We start from the raw sequence: 22787 nt of genomic DNA on the forward strand, positions 1-22787 counted from the left end.
CCTTTCACTGTATTCAATTTTATTTTTGTGTATATATATATATATATATATAAAGTTTTGCTTTCTTTACAATTTTGGGATTAATGTCTTCTAACACACAGAACAAAATACACTCAGGACCAAGTGGATCCCCTGTTTTGTCACCCTGTGAGATTATATTCTCTCTTCACCCACCCCTTTTTTTCTTTCCCTTTTTTCCCCATTTTTTTTCTTTATCTTTTCTGGTTTCTGACCTCTTTGGATTTGTCTAGTGTGTACTTCGCTTGGGTCATGGTTGATATTTTTGATAGTGCTCACTTGTTCATACATTCCTCTCTGAACAAAATGACTAGAAGAAGGAATTCACAACAACAACAACAAAAGAACCAGAGGTAATACTCTCTGCCACAGATCTAATCGATATGGATATAAGTAAAATGTCACAGATGGAAATCAGGATAATAAGTATAAAGTTACTAGCTGGGCTTGAAAAAAGCATTAAAGATACTAGAGAATCTCTTAGTGCAGAAATGAGACCTAATCAGGTGGAAATTAAAAATGCCCTGACTGAGACGCTGTCTAAATCGGATGCTCTAACAGCTAGGGTAAATGAGGCAGAAGAGATAGTAAGTGACATAGAAGACAAGTTGATGGAAAGGAAGAAAGCTGAGGAAAAGAGAGAAAAACAACTAATGGACCATGAGGGGAGGCTTCGAGAAATCAGCGATGTCATAAAACGAAATAGTACCAGAATTACTGGGGTGCCTGAGGGTGAAGAAAGAGAGGGCAAGAGGGTCTATTAGAGCAAATCATAGCTGAGAACTTCCCTAATCTGAGGAAGGAAACAGGCATTCATATCAAAGAGGTAGAGAGGAACCCTCACAAAATCAAAAATAGATCAACACCCCAGCATATAATAGTGAACCTTCCAAATTTCAGAGATAAAGAGAAAATCCTGAAAGCAGCTCAAGACAAGAGGACCCTAATCTACAGTGGTAGGAATATTAGACGGACATCAGACCTATCCACAGAGACCTGGCAGGCCAGAAAGGGCTGGCATGATATATTCAGGGTACTAAATGAGAAAAACATGCAGCCAAGAAAACTGTATCCAGCAAGGTTTCCATTCAGAATGGAAGGAGAGATAAAGAGCTTCCAGGAAGGATGGAAACTGAAAGAATATGTGACCACCAAGCCAGGCCTGCAAGAAATGTTAAGGGGGATACTGTAAGTGGAGAGAGAACCCAAGAGAAACATAAACCAGAAAAAAAAAAAAACAGACAATCTACAGAAACAGCAACTTTACAGGTAATACAATGGCACTAAATTCATACCTTTCAATAGTTACTCTGAATGTAAATGGTCTAAAGGCTCCAATCAAAAGTCATGGGGTATCAGATTGGATTAAAAAAAGAAAGCAAAACCCATCCATACACTGTCTACAAGAGACTCTCTTTAGACCTAAAGCCACCTCCAGACTGAAAGTGAGGGGGTGAGAACAATTTATCTTGCTAATGGACCTCAAAAGAAAACTGGGAAAGCAATTCTCATATCAGACAAATTAGATTTTAAACCAAAGACCATAGTAAGAGATGAAGAGGGACACTATATCATAATTAAAGGGTCTACCCAACAAGAAGAACTAACAATTATAAACATTTATGTTTCTAATTTGGGAGCAGCCAATTATATCAGCCAATTAATAACTAAATTAAAGAAACACATTGATAATAATACACGAATAGTAGGGGACTTCAACACCCCACTCACAGCAATGGACTGATCATCTAAGCAGAAGATCAACAAGGAAACAGGGCTTTGAATGACACACTAGATGAGATGAACTTCAGAGATATATACAAAGCATTCCATCCTAAAGCAACAGAATACACAGTCTTCTCAAGTGCACATGGAACTTTTTCCAGAATAGATCACATACTGGGTCATAAATCAGGTCTCAACTAATACCAAGAGATTGGGAATATTCCCTGTGTATTTTCAGACCACAATGCTTTGAAACTTGAACTCAGTCACAAGAGGAAATTTGGATGGAACTCAAACACTTGGAGGTTAAAGACCATCCTACTAAAGAATGAGTGGGTTAACCAGAAAATTAAAGAAGAATTTAAAAAATCATAGAAAGTAATGAAAATGAAAACACAAATGTTCAAAACCTTTGGAATACAGCAAAGGCAGTCCTAAAAGAGAAGCACATTGCAATGTAAGTCTCTCTCAAAAAATTTTAATAATCTCAAATACACAAGCTAAACTTACACCTAAAGGAACTGGGGAAAGAACAGCAAATAAAACCCAAATGAAGCAGGGGAATAAAAATAATAAAGATTAGAGCAGAAATCAATGAACTAGAAACCAGAAGAATAGTAGAATAGATCAACAAAACTAGAAGGTGGTTCTTTGAAAGAATTAATAAGATTGATAAAACTCAGGCCACACATAGCCAAAAGAAAAAAGGACCCAAATGAATAAAATCATGAATGAAAGGGGAGAGGTCATGACAAACAATAAGGAAATACAAACAATTTAAAAAACATATTATGAGCAATGATATGCCAATAAATTAGGTAATCTGGAAGAAATGGATGCATTCCTGGAAACTTATAAACTACCAAGTCTGAAACAGGAAGAGGCAGAAAATCCGAACAGACCCAAAACCAGCAAGGAAATTCAAGCAGTAATCAAAAACCTCCCAACAAACAAGAGTCCAGGGCCAGATGGCTTCCCAGGGAAATTCTACCAAACACTTAAAGAGGAAATAATACTTATTCTAATGAAGCTGTTTCAAAAAATAAAAATGGAAGGAAAACATCCAAACTCGTTCTATGAAGCATGTTGATCCTAAAACCAAAGACCCCATCAAAAAGGAGAATTATAGGGGCACCTGGGTGGCTCAGTTGGTTAAGCATCTGCCTTTTGGCTCAGGTCATGATCCCAGAATCCTGGGAACAAGCACTGCATAGGGCTCCCTGCTCAGGGAGCCTGCTTCTCCCTCTTCTACCCACTCATGAGCTCTCTCACTATCTCTCTCTCAAATAAATAAATAAAATCTTTTTTTTTAAAAAAAAAAGGAGTATTACAAACCAATATCCCTGATGAACATGGATGCCAAAATACTCAACAAGATACTAGCCAATAGGATCCAACAGTACATTAAAAGGATTATGCACCATGACCAAGTGGGATTTATTCCTGGGCTGCCAAGGGTGGTTCAACATTCACAAATCAATCAACATGATACATCACATTAATAAAAGAAAGGACAAGAACCATATGATCCTCTCCATCGATGCAGAAAAAAACATTTGGCATATAATGTAGAATCTTTTCTTGATTAAAACTCTCCACAGAGGTTAAGATGGCGGAGGAGTAGGNTGTAGGGATAGAGGGAACATACATCTATATCATAAAAGCCATCTGTGATAAGCCCACAGCAACTACCATTCTCAATGGGAAAAACCTGAGAGCTTTTCTACTAAGGTCAGGAACATGGCAGGGATGTCCACTCTCACCACTGCTGTTCAACATAGTACTAGAAGTTCTAGCCTCATCATCAGACAGCAAAAAGAAATAAAAGACATTCAAATTGGCAAAGAAGAAGTCAAACTCTCTCTCTTTGCAGATGACATGATACTTTATGTGGAAAACCCAAAAGATTCCACCCTGAAATTGCTAGAACTCATACAGCAATTCAGCAACATGGCAGGATATAAAATCAATACACAGAAATCAGTTGCATTTCTTTACACTAACAATGAGACAGAAGAAAGAGAAATTAAGGAATGGATCCCATTTACAATAGCACCAAAAACCATAAGATACCTAGGAATAAACCTAACCAGAGGTAAAGGGTCTGTACTCTGAAAACTGTAGAACACTTATGAAAGAAATTGAGGAAGACACAAAGAGATGGAAAAATATTCCATGCTCATGGACTGGAAGAATAAATATTGTTAAAAGGTCTATGCTACCCAGAGCAATCTACAAATTCAATGCAATTCCTACCAAAATGCCATCAACATTTTTCACAGGCCTGGACCAAATAATCCTAAAATTTGTATGGAACCAGAAAAGACCCTAAATAGCCATAGGAATGTTGAAAAAAGAAAGCCAAAGCTGGTGGCATCACAATGCCAGCCTTCAACCTATATTACAAAACTATAATCATCAAGAGAGTATGGTACTGGCACAAAAACAGTCACACAGACCAATGGAACAGAATAGAGAACCCAGAAAGGGCCCCTCAACTCTATGGTCAACTAATCTTTGACAAAGCAGGAAAGAATATCCAATGGAAAACAGACAGTATCTTCAACAAACAGTGCAGGAAAAATTGGACAGCGACATGTAGAAAATGAAACTGGACCATTCTCTTACACCATACACAAAAATAAACTCAAAATGGATGAAGACCTTAATGTGAGACAGGAATCCAGCAAAATCCTAGAGGAGAACACAAGCAGCAACCTCTTCGACCTCGGATGCAGCAACTTCGTGCTAGACATGTCTCCAGAGGCAAGGGAAAGAAAAACAAAAATGAACTACGGGGAATTCATCAAGATAAAAAGATTTTTTTTAAATAATAATTTTGTATTATGTTATATTAGTCACCATACAGTATATCCTTAGTTTTTGATGTAGGGTTCCATGATTCATTATTTGTGTATAACACCCAGTGCACCATGCAATATGTGCCCTCCTTAATACCCATCACCGGCCTATCCCAGTCCCCCATACCCCTCCCCTCTAAAGCCCTCAGTTTGTTTCCCAGAGTCCATAGTCTCTCGTGGTTCATTCCCCCTTCTGTTTACCCCCCCTTCATTCTTTCCTTCCTTCCTCTACCAATCTTCCTGGTATTTCTTATGTTCCATAAATGAGTGAAACCATATGATAATTGTCTTTCTCTGCTTGACTTATTTCACTTAGCTTAATCTCCTCCAGTCCAGTCCACGTTGCTGCAAATGTTGGGTAATCATTGTTTCTGATGGCTGAGTAATATTCCATTGTATATATGGACCACATCTTCTTAATCCAGTCATCTGTCGAAGGGCATCTTGGCTCCTTCCACAATTTAGCTATTGTGGACAATGCTGCTATGAACATTGGGGTGCATATGGCCCTTCTCTTCATTACGTCTGTATCATTGGGGTAAATACCCAGTAGCGCAATTGCTGGATCATAGGGTAGCTCAAATTTTAACTTTTTAAGGGACCTCCACACTGTTTTCCAAAGTGGCTGTACCAACTTGCATTCCCACCAACAGTGTAAGAGGTTTCCCCTTTCTCCACATCGTCTCCAACATTTGTTGTTTACTGCCTTGTCAATTTTTGCCATTCTAACCGGTGTAAGGTGGTATCTCAAGGTGGTTTTGATTTGAATTTCCCTGATGGCTAATGATTTTGAACATTTTTTCATGTGTCTGTTAGCCATTNATGATTTTGAACATTTTTTCACGTGTCTGTTAGCCATTCGTATGTCTTCATTGGAAAAGTGTCTGTTCATATCTTCTGCCCATTTTTTGATTTGATTCTTTGTTTCTCGTGTATTGAGTTTGAGAAGCTCTTTGTAGATCTTGGATACAAGCCTTTTATCTGTAGTGTCATTTGCAAGTATCTTCTCCCATTCCGTGGGCTGCCTCTTAGGTTTTTTGACTGTTTCCTTGACTGTGCAGAAGTTTTTATCTTGATGAAGTCCCACAAGTTCACTTTTTCTTTTTTTTTTAATGTTTTTTTATTATATTATGTTAGTCACCATACAGTACATCCCTGGTTTTTGATGTAAAGTTCGATGATTCATTACTTGCGTATAACACCCAGTGCACCATTCAGTACGTGCCCTCCTTACTACCCATCACTAGCCTATCCCATTCCCCCATCCCCCTCCCCTCTGAAGCCTTCAGTTTGTTTCTCAGAGTCCATAGTCTCTCATGCTTCATTCCCCCTTCTGATTACCCCCCCCTTTCAAGATAAAAAGCTTCTGCACAGCAAATCAAACAGTTAACAAAACTAAAAGGCAACCTACAGAATGGGAGAAGATATTTGCAACTGACATATCAGATAAAGGGCTGGTATCCAAGATCTATGAAGAACTTATCAAACTCAACACCCAAAAAGCAAATAATCCAGTCAATAAAAGGGCAAAAGACATGAACAGACATTTCTCCAAAGAAGACATACAAATGGCCAGCAGACACGTGAAAAACTTCTCCACATCACTAGCCATCAGGGAAATACAAATCAAAATCACAATGAGTTACCATCTTACACCAGTCAGAATGGCTAAAATTAAAAAGACAGGAAACAACAAATGTTGGCAAGGATGTGGAGGAAGGGGAACCCTCTTACACTGTTGGTGGGAATGCAAGCTGGTAGCATCACTCTGGAAAACTGTACAGAGTTTCCTCAAGAAGTTAAAAATAGAGCTACCCTACAACCCAGCAATTGCACTACTAGGTATTTACCGCAAAGATATAAATGTAAGGATCCAAAGGGGCACATGTACCCCAATGTTCATAGCAGCCAAACTGTGGAAAGAGCTAAGATGTCCATTGACAGATGAATGAATAAAGAAGATGTGGTATATATATATACAATGGAATATTAGCCATCAGAAAAGATGAATACTTAGCAGTTACATCGACATGGATATAACTGGATGGTATTATGCTTAGCGAAATAAGTCAAATATAGAAAGGCAATCATCATATGGTTTCACTCATATGTGGGATATAAGGAACAGTGCAGAGGGTCATAGGGTAAGGGAGGGAATACTGACAGGGAAGTCATCAGAGAGGGAGACAAACCATGAGATACTCTTAAGCATAGGAAACAAACTGGGGATTGCTGGAGGGGAGGTTGGGGAGGATAGGGTAATCGGGTGATGGGCATTAAGTAGGGCATGTGATGTGATGAGCACTTGGTGTTATACCCAACCGATAAATCACTGAACACTGTATCTGAAACTAATGATGTACTCTATGTTGGCTAATTGAATTTAAACAAAAAATTCAAAACAAAAACAAAAACAAAAACAAAAACCACCAGTGCTTGCCACAACAAATGCCTTCCTTAATCCCCATCCCATCTTCTTTATCCATTCATCTGTCAATGGACATCTCAGCTCTTTCCACAGTTTGGCTATTGTGACACTGCTCCTATGATCATTGGGGTGCATGTGCCCCGTCAGATCACTACATTTATATCTTTGGGGTAAATACCTAGTAGTGCAATTGCTGGGTCGTAGGGTAGCTGTATTTTTAACTTCTTGAGGAACCTCCATACCATTTTCCAGAGTGGAAACTGATAAGCCCCTACTTAGATTAACTAAGAAAAAAACAAATGACTAATTTCAAAAATGTAAGAAGGGCCATCACTACTAATCCCATAGTCATTAAAAGAATAACTCTACACCCTCAAATTTGATAACCTAGATGAAATGGAACATTTCTTGAAAGACACAATTTACCAAAACTTATACAAGGAAAAATATAAATAGGCCTATATTTATTAAATGCATTGAATCAAAAATTAATACCCTTCCAAAACAGAAAACACCTAGGTTCACTGGTGAACTCCACCAAACATTAAAGATTCAGATTCAATATCCAAAAATCAATTACTGTAATAGATTACACCAACAGGACAAAGAAGGAAAATCATATGAACATGTAAATAGATGCAGAAAAAGTATTCGACAATATCCAACACTCATTCATGATAAAAATTCTCAGCAAACTAGGAATGGAGAGGAAGTTAACCTGATAAAGAACATCTACAAACAAACAAACCCTATAACTAACATCACACTTAATCATGAGAAACTAAAAACTTTCCCACTAAGATTAGAAACAAGTCAAGGTGGGGCGCCTGAGTGGCTCAGTCATTAAGCGTCTGCCTTCGGCTCAGGGCATGATCCCGGAGTCCCGGGATCGAGCCCCACATCAGGCTCCTCCTCTGGGAGCCTGCTTCTTCCTCTCCCACTCCCCCTGCTTGTGTTTACTCTCTCGCTGGCTGTCTCTATCTCTGTCAAATGAATAAATAAAAATCTTAAAAAAAAAAAAGAAGTCAAGGGTGTTCCCTGATCTTTGACAAAGTAGTAAAGGCAATTCAATAGAGAAAAGATAGACTTTTCAACAAATGATTCTTGAATGACTGGACATCCACATGCAAAAAACAAAAAACAAAACAAAAAAACCCCCTCAAATCAATATATCAATCACATGTAAAATTTACATTTAGATAAAACTATAAAACTTCTAGAAGATAACATAGGAGAAAATCCAGATGACCTTGGGTCTGACTTTAGATACAACAACAAAACCATGGAAGAAAAAAAGTGATAAACTAAACTTCATTAGAATTACAAAACTACTGCTCTGCAAAAGACAAGCCACAGACAGGGGAAATCTGCAAAACACACATCTGATAAAGGATTAGTATCGAAAATATACAAAGGATTGTTAAAACTCAACAGTAAGAAAACAATGCAACTAAAAATTGGGGGGAAAACCTGCACAGACACCTCAGCAAAGAAGAGATACCAATGGGAAATGAATATAGGAAAAGACGCTCAACATCATAGGTCACTAGGAATTGCAAATTAAAACAGCAATGATATACCACTGAGAATCTATTAGAATGACTAAACCCCGAAACACTAACAGCACAAAATGCTGGTGAAGAGGTGGAGCAATAGGAACTCTCCTTCATTGCTGGTGGGAATGAGAAATGGAAACAGTTTGGAAAATACTTTGGTAGTTTCTTAACAAAAGTAAACACACTCTTACCATACAATTCAGCAATCACACTCCGCGGCCTTTACCAAAATGATTTGGCAATTTAGGTACACATGAAAACCTGCACACAGATGTTTATAGCAGCTTTAGTCATAATTACCTAAACCTGGAAGCAACCAAGATGTCCTTCGGTAGGTGAATTGGTACATAAACTGTGGCAGATCCAGACAACGCGATTTTATTCCACGCTGAGAAGAAAGGAGTTATCAAGCCATGAAAAGATACAGAGGAATTTTAATGCCTATTGCTAAGTGAAAGAAGCCAATCCTAAAAGGCGACATACTGTATTATTCTAACTATAATGACAGTCTCAAAACTAGGGAGACAGAGGAAAAAAATCAGTGTTTGGCAGGGGCTTGGAAGAGGGGGGAGAAGAATGAACAGGTGGAAGGAACACAGGAGACCTTTTCACAGTTACCTACTGGAATGGCAGATGCAGGTCCTTCTACACTTGTCAAAACCCATTGAATATATAACACAAAGAGTGATGTGAACTGTGGACTTTAAGAATATTGTATCAATACCCACTCATCAAGAGTAACAAATATGCCACACTAATGCTAATGCAAGGTGTCACTGGCAGTGGAGGAGCATGGGGGCTGAGGGAGTGTGTGTGAACCCTTTGTACTCTATTCTGTAAACTTAAAATTGTTCTAAAAACTAATTTAAACAAACAAATCTAGGTCTAGAGTTCACATCTTACTTCAAAATGCAGTTCAACTGGGTTAAAATAAATATTTTAAAAATTAAATACAGGAAGAAATCATCAAAGTATGAGAAAAAACTGGTAAGTATTGGGCTTTAGAAACTTGACTGTAAAGGAAAAATATAAAGGAAGCATGTGATAAATTTTCATGCAGGAAGGTTTTACCTGTATCTGAAGCAATTTGCCAAAAGAATAAAAGCCCACCACAAACAGATGAATGAAGTGTTGAAATTATAATTAATCAAGTAAATGCATAATAAAACAATGGACTGTTTTTCTCCTATAAGTTGGAAGTCACTTATGACGGTATAAATATCTGATGTTGTCTAGGTTTACGGGAAAATGAACACTGTCCTGTGCACTAATGGGATAACAAACTGGTGCAAATTCTCTAGAGGAAAATTGGGCAATAAATATCAAAATCCTAGAAATGGTTCTTTTCTTCTGACTCAGCATTTTCAGTTCTAAATTATGTTTGGGTGAGCAAATAAGGGCATGAATACTGTAAAATTATGATACATTCACCCCGTGTAAGCCATGCAGCCAGTGCGGGCAACACACTTTGTTTCACCACCAGGAATATGTAGGCCAGAATGCCCCCAGCAGATAACAAACCACTATGATTGTTAAGAGTGCTCTGTGTGTATGTTAGTGTTCTTTCAGCACAAGAACCTTGGAGGATTCCTACAGAAATGTTCAAAGTCACTGGGTAGAGTGTTTTGGGTTTGGGGGATTTTCGATGACAGTAATTATCTTTGTTTACAAGAATGCTCTGGCTTTTTCTCTACGGAGCATGTATTACTTGTGGGAAAGTAAAGCAGCACAAAAAAGACCCCTTTGGAAGCAGGGAGGCAGAGTCAGGGTAGTCACCTAGTCAGGTGGCTGTTGTCACAGTCCAAGGAAGCTGAGTGTGGCAGGGACAGGTGCTCTGGGAGGGGCCTCAGCCAGGCTTGACCTTCGGCCGGAAGGATCTGGAACGTAAAGGGGCGGAGTCAAGAAAGGGCTGTTTAGCTGCTGCCTGCTGCTGGGCAGCCTGCAAGCCTCTACCTCCTTACTGAGCTGGCAGTGCGTGGGCACACTCTAGGGCTGCCCTGGTGGCAGCAGGACCGCCAGGGCTTCCCAGGCCTCCTATCCCAATCACCCAGCTCAGACCTGGCTCCCCAGTGAAATTTCCTTACTACTTATAGCTCATTGACAAGTCCTTGAAACAGGCAGAGTGACAGTCCCCTAGGGACTTCACTGCCTGGATGTTGACACTTTGCTAAGGGCAAAAGGCAATCTTAGCCTGACCCCCCAGGACACTGTACATCTACTTTAACACATAAAAATTCCTTTGGAAACTTCCTTTATCTCTACCCCCACCAAGATACATGTTGGCAATCATCCCCCACGTATTATGACCCACAGATATGTATCTGAAGGGTCTCATTAAGGACAGGCCAGGCTAGGTAAGGAGATGTAGGTAGGGGCTACTGGATTAGGCTCACAGAAATTCCAAAAATGCAGAGGTGAAATAAATAAGGGAACAAACGAGACCACTCTGCCCTAGGTGTCAGAGGTAGGGTCTTGTTATAAGTCACCTGTGACCAACAAAGAATTACCAGGCCCTATAAAGGCAGTAAGTCATTAAAGGTGTAATCACTAGTCCTTATTCAATGGTGCTATCAGTAGAGATAGCAGATAGTCTTCAGTAAAAAACCAACCCTAAAAGCCCTCGGTGGCATCCTTGTAGGGACCCCTTGCACGCCCAAGAGCTTTTTCTGTATCCTTGCTTAACAAAACTCTATCTCTTTACTCACTCTCCTTTGTCCTCGAGATTCATTCTCTGACTCCATGAGACAAGAACCTCTCTCCGGCTTCACCAGGACCCAGCTCTCAGACCCTGCCCAAGCTGGGCAGCACTATGCCGGAGCACAGCTCTGGGACACCTGTTCTCAAGCTGTGGTCTTGGGACCCGCAGAAGAATGCAGCTCTAGGAAGGAGTAGAGGCTCAGCGGAACTGCAGGGCACAGCCACAAGGCATCCCATTCCACCAGCTGTCTTGGGCGCAGAGGGGTGGGGGGAGGTGGGGGAGAGCAAAGCTGACTCCTCTTCTGCAATCAGTCTGCTCCATTAAGCACCTGGCAGGGAGGGTACTGTCCCTCCCACAGCGGGGTCCCTGGGGTGTCCTGTTTCATCTGCAGTCTTTCCCACTATTCTGTGCACAGGTGCTGCCCATGGTGCAGGCTCCCTAGACCACCTGAGCCTGCAGACCTGTAATCAACCTTAAGGAATCACTTTCATCTCTTAAGGCTCAATTTCCTTGTCTCCAAAAGAGACGTCACAGGATTGTCTCCCAACATTGTCCTGCGTTCATACTCGTAGGAGAGACAGCAGCCCACATTCACAGGGGGTCTCCTAGGTCCAAAGTGCCTAATCTCATGTCATTCTGAAGCAACATTAGCAGAGACGGTACTATTACTATTTATCTCTCCACCCCAATTTTAGCCAAAGAAAGTAAGAGTCAGAGTTTGAGAAACTTGCCCAAGGTCACTGAGAAGCAAGGGAGTAGGGAGAAAATAGTCACCTGAAGCCAAAGTTCACCACCCTTACAGCGTCTGAGCGAACTTGTTAAATTCTGTCTCCATCTGCTCCTAAGGGATATTCCTGCCTCTTCTAGGGAGTTAACAAATGAGGGACCTTCACCGGTGCGGGGGAAAGGGTGATTGGTCTCTAAATAGCTAAATAGCGGGACCCCAAGAACCCTGTTGGGGTCAAGCTGGGGCCCAGAGGTCAATGCCCCTGTGCTCTAGGGACGGTGGTGGGGGGGAGCTCTCCAATCACAAAAGGCCCATGTGCCCGGCCCCCAGATTCGGCCAATCAGGGGGGATCCTTTCCACTCCTGAGAATGGGGTGAGGGACTTAGCCCAGGAGACAGAGCGCCCCTCCGCCACGGACCAGCCCTGTCACCTTCGGCTTGTCCCTTTCTCTCTCCTATCCTCAGTTTTCTCCGCTGTAAACCAGGCAGATTATGCCCGCCTCACTGGGCTGCGCGGGTAAAGGGCCCAGCCCACCCGACCCGGCTGGATCCTCAGCGAGCCCAAACTCCACGTCTTGGTTCTTTAGCCTGAGGACCCCTGGCTAGGCTGGAGACTCGGCTGCCCCAGGGAAAATCCCGGACCCGGACGCCAGGCCCTGCGTCCCCGCAGCGAAGCTCCTGCGTCCACCAGGAGCGCCCCATGGGGGGCCTGAGCACAGAACCCCTGGAATCGCGAGTTGAGACAGCCTCCTTCCCTCGGAGGGTCGGGGCTCGGGGGGAACTCACCAAGCGCGGGAGGAGGCACAGGAGTGGCGGGCCAGATGGCACCTCTGAGAGCCTCAGTCGGGGGACAGGGGCTGGCGCAGGACGGCCCAGGGCGGCGAAGAGGTGGGACCGCCCCCGCCAGTCCCAGAGCCTCGGCCAAGGCCAGAGCCTCAGAAGGGAGGGGCCCCTGGCAGAGGCGAGAGGGGCGGGGGCGCGGGGCGGGCAGAATGTCACCCTGGGTAAGGGTGGGGAGGGCTCTCACTGGCTGTGTGAGTGTGGCCTGGGCGTGTCACTCACCCTCTCTGGGCTTGCTTGCATTTACAGGCGAGAGGACTTGTTATGGACCCTTCAGAACTTACGGGGCTTTGAAAAGGCCCAAGTGTCAGGTGGTTAGGGATACTTGCAAGGCTGAGTTGGTGGGAGGAAACTCACGCTGATAATTTTACTCACTCACTCACTCATTCAAGAATAAGGTGCCAAGTTCCTGCCGTGTGCAATGGACAGGGGCAGAGCCAAACAAGATCCTTGCCCTCCGAGAACTTGCAGCCACCTGCAAGAGACTGTAATTGTGTGTCCTTGTAAATAATGGGGTTTCTGCCTGCCTAGTGCCCTTCCTGCCCGGTACAGCCCCAGGCCTCCCTCTACACAATTCCTCTGCTCTTTGCTCCCTTCCACCTAGTCTGGGTGCCACTGATGCCTCCCCTGTCTCAGGCAGGGTTATCTGTCCCACTCTGAGACAAAGTCCAGAAAAAAGATTACAGAGAAGATAAATCTGCACATTGTTTTCTGACTGCGAGTTTATGTCCCGTGGCTCCTGCACCAGCCACGAAGAATGCCCTCCCTGCCACACCTGCTGCTGGACTCCGCTATGCCTTTCCTAGCCTCACTTCTTCTGAGGTTCCCTCTACCTGAGCTCCAGCCACCTGGACCTCTACACAGCGCCTGGACTCTCGAGTGTGCCCTGGCCTCAGGGCCTTTACACTGGCTTCTGCCAGAATGTTCCTCTCTCAAATACTACAGAGGCACGCCGCCTTTTGCCTTTACCTCTTACCTGATACATCCAATATCTGGTGCCTTAGAGAAGCTTTTCCAAGTCACACATTCTAAAGAAGTCTCTCAGCCAGTCCCCATCCCTTCACTCTGTTTTATTTCCTTCACAGCACTTACTGCATATCTGACATTTTTTTAGTTCATTATTTGGTTATTAATCTGTCTCTCTTGCTGCTACAACTCTTTGAGGACAGGAAACTTATAGGATGTGTTCACTGTTGTCAGTGTCCCAGGTGCCTGGACTGGGAAAGTAGCATGAGCAGAGCTTTGAGGCTAGAATAGAGACGGCAGAATGATAGGTGACAGGAAATCCTGAAAAAATGGGTTTAGAGATTGGACACCCTTAAAAGTGTCAGGAAGTCAGAGAGGAACACATACCCTCAGCATTGTATAGAGCTGGAGAGGAGGGAAATTTATGCAGGAAGTTTGTGCAGTCACATGGAAATAGAAAATGTGCCAGAGGAACTGGGTGGTCTGGCTAAGATTCCCAGGCAGAATGTTGAAGGTGCCTCCTGGCTTCTTATCGCTGCTTATACTAAAATGTAAGAGAAGAGAAATAGGCCAAAAGATAGACTATTAAATAAAAAGGAATGGGAATTTGCTGATTTTGAAATTCCCAGCCTCTCCAGATGTCAAATGATGCTAAAATTAACAAATGGTTTCCAGGCAAAGATGTAATGCGGGGTCATGCCAGGAAAAGACGATCACAAGATAAAGCCAAGGGGGTGGCTATAAAATCCTTTGTTAAGTCCTCAAAAGGATAAAAAGTGGTACTTCAGAGTATTTGGTTAAGCAGTAGGACTTCCAAGAAACTTGAAGTTGCCATTTAGCAGAAGCCCAGGGTAGAGCATGTTTATCTCAAAGACATGTGTGGGTCTGCCAGTTGGCTAAAGGAATAAGCCTCAATAAGATTCACAGAGGACACAAAGTTTTCAAAAGAATTACACTGACAAAATCGTGCCAGCTTGGGCTGAAAGGATCAGAGATAGTACTAAATGAAAGGAGACTTCTAGAACCCCCTCCTCTCAAATTCTACTGGCAAGAAACGGATTGAAAAAGCACACAGATGCAAACACAGACTATATTTCATGGAAACAAAAGGACAACTTGGAGAGCAGAATGAAGAGTCCAAAGGGTGGAACCAAGAGCACAGAGAATCACATTCGGGGAGAAGTTGGCTTGTGTGCTAATCAAAGAACTTCCAGCATCTGCCCAGCTGGTGTTCAGAACTGTACAGACTGGAGATGCCTGTGTGCCTCCCATCCCCATCCCCATCCCCTTTGAACAAGGATGTCTGTGACGGTCATGCTGGGCCTGTCCCACCATTATATGTTGGGTGTGGGCAGGGGGAAGGGGTGCAGACAGCCTGTCCCTTGAACCCACAGTTCTTCAGATAGTGACTGTACTCAGGGAGCTCCATGGAAGGAAATATGCCCAAGGAGGCTCCTCCACACGAGGACCTGATTTAGATGCAGAGTCTGGGCTCTGAGCTGATTCTGTAATAGCTTGGGGCTTCTGGTGGGGGGTGTTTGGAAGAGCGCTAATGTTGTGCATGTAGGGGGCCTGTAAATAATCTGTGGCCACTGGGTGGACTGTGGACTAGGTGGACACTCCCTGCATTCAAGAGGAGGAGGGCAGTTCCTTGAGCCCTGGAGCGTGGGACGGACTCAATGACTTGCTTCTAGCAAACAAAACACACAGTGGAAGTGACGGCGTGTGACCCCTAAATCTGTACTGTGGCCCCTAAATCCATACTGTGATCCCTAAACCCATACTGTGACCCCTAAATCCATACTGTGACCCCTAAATCCATACTATCACAAAGTAGAGAGAGGAGCAGGGCCTGAGCTCGGAGTGGCAGAGCCAGCTCTTCCGTATCCTAGAACGGTGATACTCTCTGAATGAGTCATACTGTGCCCATCTCTGCCAGTTCTGTTCCCTGTGCCAGGATGCCCCTTCACTTCATCTCTCCGAGCGCCAGTTATGCTTTGGGGATTGATCTGTGCATTCTCTCTTTTGGGAAGCCTTCCCCAACACTCGTCCCTTGGGAACTTCCACACTCATAGCCCAGATCACAGCCTAATATAATTTCCCTTATGTCTGTCTGCCTGTCTCTCCCTGTCTCTCAACTGTAGGACCCCTGAGTGCAGGAGCAGGTTTACTTCACCTGTGTACCCCAGAGACTCGCATAGGACCTCACTCAGAAAAGGTACCAGTGTGTGAGTGCAGATGGAGGGTGTCCCAACAGAGGGCCCTCTCCCGAGCTTCCTGCAGGTCCCTCAGTGACTAGGAAGATAGTGGGTGCTTGCAAGCCCTACGTTGTGGGTAAAGGGACGGAGCTACTGCTCCAATCCTGGGGCAATTTAGAAGGTGAGTCTGGCTCAGGGCCACACGGAAAGGTGACCAGATGGATAAAGAGGTGGATTCTCTTTCTGTTGTGTAAGGATGATTCAGCTTATCTTCTGGGAACTCAGTGCTCTGTGTATGTTGCAAAGGAAACATTAACTTGCCAAGGTCTGTGGCCTTTTGGAAATTGAAGCTGGCAGGGTGCATGGTCTGAACTTTCTTTTCAAATCTGGGGCTAGTGCTCCACTTTGCTGAATTCCTGAGGCCTCCTGTTCAAATGCAAAGTGAGACCACCCCACACCTCTATTTCACCTTATGAATAGCTCGCGGTGTCATACGATGTACCATCCCTTAGAATCTCTCCCCAGTGGGAGATGAGAACTTAAAGGAGTTTTCCTCGATATTCCCTCTCAAAATAGCCAAACTGTGATTTTACATATTGTCTTAGTTCGTTCCAGCTGCTAGAGCACAATGCTAGACCAGATGGCTTATGAGCAACAAACATTTATTTCTCACAGTTCTGGAGGTTGGAAGTCCAAGATCATGCCAGCATGGTCAGGTGAGTGCTCTTTTCTGGGGAACTTCTTATTGTGTCCTCACATAGAAGAAGGGGCCAGAGAGCTCTGTGGAGTCTCTTTCATAAAGGCACTAACCCCCTTCGTGAGGGTTCCACCCTCATTACCTAATCGCCCCCAAAGCCCTACCTTCTAATCCTATCATCTTTGGGGGTTAAGTTTTCAACATATGAATTTATAGGGGGACACAAATGTTCAGACTGTAGCATGTATAGAGGCAATAATATGAGTTAGCTTTAATACAACTCTAGGCCTTGAACCAGGATCCATCTGAGGACCTGGAATTACAAACAAAAATGTTTCCAAAAAGCCAAGCTGATGGTCAGGAGGTCCACAGCCATCTTCTGTGAGGAACTTGCCAGCCTCCAGCAGAACCTGTTGATCCCTGTGTTAAATCAAACCTTGGGGTTGTCTTGTGGTTGTATCCCAGTGCTCAGGACAGCCCCTAGCCTGAGGATAGGAGCTCATGACACAGGAAAGAATGAGAATGGAGGAGAGGCAGGTGCAGTCTTTCTCAGGTTCTTGTAGCTTAGTGTGGGACATGAATGTGCAGACACAACAGAAATCAAAGGTGGGGAAATGATATGACAATATGACTGGCAGACTAGGATGAATTCTATTAGGAAAAAATGAGAAAGATTCCAGCCAGAGAGAAGAGTAAGAATGAATGCAGGGGTTGTGGAGGTGGGAGTGTAAGTGGTTTCCAAGGAATAACGAGAAAGCATGACTCACTGTGTAGCTGGTTAGGCCAGACACAAAAGGACAAATACTATGTAATTCCACTTATCTGAGGTCCCTAGAGTCAACAGATTCCTAGACACAGAGAAGAGAGTGATGGTTGCTGGGGCTGGGAGAGGGGAGAGGGGAGTTAGTGTTTAGTGGGGATGGAGTTTCAGTTTGGGAAGATGAAGAGTTCTGGAGATGGATGGTTGCATAACATCAATGTACTTAATGCTGCTGAATGGAACACTTAAAATTGCTTGAAATGGCAAATTTTATGTTATTTTACCACAATTAATTTTTTAAAAGTAATTTCCATTGGCCTTCATCTTAATTTCATTTAAAAAAGGCTATTCAGCATCAAAAAGCTCAAAGGAACAAAGGGCCTTGTTGGAAACTTATGGTGGTCCCAGGCCTGGCATTCGGGAGCAGCCTCTGGCTGTAGGACCAACAGTGTCCATGTTTGAGATACATGAGGTTGAGAGACTGGAAGGTAGGAGACCAGTGAGAAGAACGTGGCACTGGTCCCACGGAGCACGGTTCGTCACCAGGACCAGTGACAGTGGAGGTGTTACCACCTCTAGGCCCTCAGGGGTTAGGGGAGAGGGCCGGGGAGCATTTGCTGCACCCAGTGGAGGATGCTGTGGAAATAGGACTGTTTAAGAGCAGTAACCTTAGGCAATGACACAGCCAGCCACCAACAGAGCCCAGGGAATAAGCACCCATCTCAATCTCCTCCCTCTCTTCTCCATCTCCTTTCAGGACTCTCTAATGGTTAAATCCATTTTAGTCAAAGACAAAGAAGCCAGTGGATGCATTGCATCAAGTCAGACCCCTGGGCAGCAAGCAGCCAGGGAAGGGTGGAGAATAGACCTAGAGAGACCAATGGATGAGCTGGTACCATCCAGTTAGGAGAGAACTCACCAAAGTTCAATAGTGGGAACATAATATATGGTTACAAAAGCATTAAAAGAGCTGAGAATGCAAAAAAGAAATTGTGAAGCAACCTAGAGATCAGGAGCAGACAGGAAGCTGACACCGCCCTAAAGCCAGAGGGACACACGTAGGGAGGATGAGGCCACCGATGCCTTTCGTGTTGCCAAACCTAGAGCACACACTTTGTCCCTATCTTGACCCCTCCACTGTAGTCAATACTGCTGGCTCATGTCAGTCCGTGGGCTTGGTTGTTCAAAACCTTGTCAGACCTCTGAAGTTGGAGTCACTCAGCAGAAGGAAACAACGTAAAAGACGACCACTCAGAAACTGGGACTGGCAGGGCTGCCCAAGGGGAGTTGGGTCAAGGAGGAAATGCAGCTACTCCTGGAGATTCTGCCTGAAGCAGAGAGAAGAGGGAAATACCCTGGCTTTGGCTCACTCTCTTCCCATCTCCCACCAGGGCTTCCCAATGCCTCAATGAACTGGAAGCCACTCACTTGGCAAGGGAACCTGAGACATGTGTTTTTTGGGAGCTGAACACTTGCAATGTGGAGCAGAAGGGGAAGAGAAAAGTAGTAGACCTGGGGCATATGGCTGACATGGGGGTGTGGGTGGGGGTCAAAAATACTGACTGCTGTAGAGAGTTGGGCGGGGGAGGGTGGAAGAAGGCATGTGCATTCGGTTTGGCAACATGAAAGTCATTGGTGACCTCAGTGAGCACTGTGCAGGATGACAGGACAGAGCCAGCATAGAGAGAATAAGAAGTTAGAATGCAGTGGAGACATGGACACAAATACTTGTTAAGTGTTTGGCTGTGAAGGGAAAGATAATGAGAAAGAGCATGATGAGAGTGACTTAAGAGTGTAAAAGGCCGGGGGGAGGGATTCAGCTGAGCAGGAAAAGTTGAGTAAAAAGAAAGAAGAATTATTAGTGTCTGAGTTTCCTGAAAAGGTGGGAAGGGAAGACATCCAAAAACAGATTTGGGAGTGGCCTTCAATGACACTAACCAGAGGGAAACAAGGCAGGCAGGCAGGATGGAGGGGTGGATTGGATGGATGGATGGATGGATGGATGGATGGATGGATGGTAGATGAATGGATGGAGGGAGATGGGAGGGACAGATATGTAGCTGGATAGATGATGGATGAGTGAATGGATGGGTGGGTAAGTGGATGGATGGTGGATTTGACTGTGTTTCACGTTGGTGTAAGATGGTTGATCTCACCGCCTGGCTTTCCTTCTCTTTCTCAAGAGCAGGGTGAAACCACCTGCTGAGGTGGGATAGCGGAAAGGGGGTTGGTTTGGGTAAGTGCAAGTAGCCCAGGCAGTACTGAAGGCTCATTCAGTATTAGTGGTCATGAGTAGGACCAATCTGTACTGTTTTGAGACACTCTGCCAGCAGCATCAGGCTACTCAAAGAGCAAGCACTATGAAAAGGAAACAGGTTTCTGGGTTCATCCAAGGCTGAAAATTTGCCCAGATGGTTTCAGTGAAAAGCAAAGGGCAGTAGTGAACTTTAGAATCTCAGCTGAACAAGGAAAATCCTGGGGAGTGCGGGAAATTAAAGAGGTCAGTGACCTAGAGGTCCCATTAAGATCAACGAACGGTCATCCTGGAGCAGCTGAACCACAGTCTGAGTAAGAGGACGTGTGGACAGAGAATGGGAGGAGAGGGATACCTGAATCAGCGGTTTGGAAGTGGAGAGGTCCCAGGCTACCACAGTTCTAAGGAAGTGTCGTGAGTAGCAGTGAGGGCCCATTTGAGGCTGGCAATTGAAAGAGCCCCATTTTTGTATTCCCTCTAATTGGTGTTTGCCTATTCCTGGGCCAGCAGCCAAGCTTTCTAATTGCTGTAGCTTTCTAGCTTTATTATTCAATTTATTTTATTAAAAATTAATCACAAACCTCGTGTCCCAGCCATTTCACTCCTAGATATTTTACCCAAGAGAGGAAAAACATACATCCACACAAAGACTTAGCCAGTGTTCACAGCAGCCTTATTCGTGATAGCCAAGAACAGGACACAACCCAAATGCCCACCAATAAGAGAAAGAGGAGGCAACTTGTGATATATTTATACAGTAGTATGTGGCTTATCAATGAAAGGGAAGGAATACATGATGCAACTTTACATGAAGTGGAAGTAGCCAGACTTAAAGGAGTACAGGCTGGATGACTGAGATGGACACAACCCATCTCTGGTGGTACAAGCCCGACAGATGTTGACTGGGTGGGGACAGGGGACTTGGCTGGAAAGGGACACCAGGAAACTCTCTGGCATAATGCAAATGGCAGCTGCACAGTTAACAAAACTCGTTAAACTGAACACATAAGAGCTGTGCATAGAAATTATTAAAAGGCTAAAAAATAATACAAAATTAATGTGAGCTCAGTATAAAATGCAAAATAATTCAGAGATGGTTACAGATAATCCTCCCACACACGAACACATCCACCCCTTTTGAACTTTTCTGACATAGCTGATATTACAATCAATGATTCTACAAAATTGCAGTCACATGACTATGTTTGTTACTCTGCAATGCCTCTTCTCATTTTTTTTAAATTTAAATTTATTTATTTATTTGAGAGAGAAAGAGAGTCACAGAGAGAGAACATGAGTGGAGAGAGGGGTAGAGGGAGAAGCAGACTCCCCGCTGAATGTGGAGCCCCATGTGGGCTTGATCCCAGGTTCCTGAGGTCCTGACCTGAGCCAAAAGCAGGCGCTTCACTCACTGAGCCACCCAGGCACCCCAATGCCTCTTCTCATTTAAAAATGCATCACAGATGTACCTAGAAGTCAGCAGTTACGAAATCTAACTAATTTTTGCCCCGTAAAACAATTTTATAGAAACTGTGTGAGTGCCTTTTTTAACATTATAGCACCATTGTCAAGTCCTTAACACACTTTTCCAGAGCTCATCATCTTCAAGTCAAAGGGAAATACAGCAGCCTTAAAATCTGTGATGTCACCAGAAAATTTATCCTAAGCTGCAAGAACACACTGCATCACATTGATGGGCTTTTTAAAATCCTTCCGCAAGTGTATATTTATAATTTGTAGAAGAATATTGTACTTATTGATTGCTTTTTCAAGTGCCCCTTAAAAAAGTATTGGCCTCAGGAATATTTGCTAAATGTGTGTTACTTGTATTTGCCTCCTTTTGGTTAAATTTTTACAATGAGCATTTTAAATATATACAAAATTAGAGAAAAGAATGTAATAAAATCTCATCTTCCCATCATCACACTTCAAAATTATCAATTCATGGTCAGTCTTGTGTATTTGTACCCATTTTCTCCTCCCCAACATTAGCTTATTTTGAAGCAAAACCCAGACATCATGTCATCCCATTTGTAATATCAGTATGCATCTCTGAAAGATAAAATTATTTTATAAGAAACAGCCATATAGTATCACACCTAAAATTTAACAAGTTTTCAATATCATCAAACATCCAATATGTGTTAAAATTCCCCCAGTTGTCAAATATAGTACATTTACTAGGTCTAAGTTAGGTCCACACACAGCAATTTGTTGATATGTCCCTTAAGTTCCTTTCAACCTCTCTCTCCCTCTGCCCCTCCCTCTTCTTCCTTTCTCCCTCTCCCTCCCCTTCCCCTTTTTTCTCCCCCTTCCCCCTTTCCCTTCCCCTTCCCCTTTCCTCTCTCCCTTCTTCCTTTCTTCCTCTCCTTCCCTCTTCCCCTACTCCCTCTCCCCTTCCTCTTTTCCTTTCTTCCCTCCCTCTTCTCTCTCTTCCCTTCCCTGTTCCCTCCTTCTCCCCTTCCTCTCCCTATTTCCCCCCAACCCCATTCTGTCAATATTTTGCTAATTACTTGTTCAAGAAACAGAGTGGATTGTCCTGTAGAGTTTTCCGCTGGATTTTGAGGTTGCATCCCTTTGTTGTACATCTGGAGCTGGAGCTAGAGGCATTGTCGAAACTGGGTTTGATTTATTCATGTGTTTGTTGATGAGAACTGTTCTTAAGTAGTATTGTTACTTTCATAAAGAGGCGTGTGATATCTGATTGTGTCTCTTTTGTTTTATGTCAGTTATCATCAATGTTGATAACCAGGATCCATTATTTCATTTTATGAGGTTCACTAGTATCTCTAATGGTGATCAATAATTTTTCTTAAGCACTATTATGGCTTCATGGAATTTGGTATATTTTCTGTACTCCTATTCTTGCAGTTACTTTTCATTATTTCCTATTGTTAAAATGTTCTATCTTCAGCAGGTGGAACCAATTCAGCGGGCTCCTGAGCACAGTTGCCATGCCTCCCATGGTGTTTGAAAATTACTTGCTTTTTTTTTTTAAAGATTTTATTTATTTGACAGAGAGAGAGACAGCCAGTGAGGGGGGAACACAAGCAGGGGAGT

General features: G+C 43.5%; 1 protein-coding gene across 4 annotated transcripts in view; it reads right to left on the reverse strand.

Annotated features, from left to right (window-relative positions):
- The window catches only part of ALDH1L1 (aldehyde dehydrogenase 1 family member L1), a 120190-nt gene extending 107242 nt beyond the window's left edge, over positions 1 to 12948 (reverse strand). The window contains exons 1-3 of one of the 4 annotated variants that reach the window (XM_034658899.1): positions 12799 to 12948; positions 10365 to 10465; positions 8889 to 8976 (exon numbers count right to left, since the gene is read on the reverse strand). The gene's annotated coding sequence lies outside the window, so the exon portion shown is untranslated. Of the gene's footprint in view, positions 1 to 8888; positions 8977 to 10364; positions 10466 to 12060; positions 12081 to 12798 lie in introns of those variants that run through there. The other 3 variants (XM_034658898.1, XM_034658900.1, XM_034658901.1) reach the window with 3 other exon arrangements.
- Positions 12949 to 22787: the final 9839 nt, after the last annotated feature.

Source organism: Ailuropoda melanoleuca, chromosome 4 (genome assembly GCF_002007445.2).
Source record: "Ailuropoda melanoleuca isolate Jingjing chromosome 4, ASM200744v2, whole genome shotgun sequence".
Taxonomy (NCBI): Eukaryota; Metazoa; Chordata; class Mammalia; order Carnivora; family Ursidae; genus Ailuropoda; species Ailuropoda melanoleuca.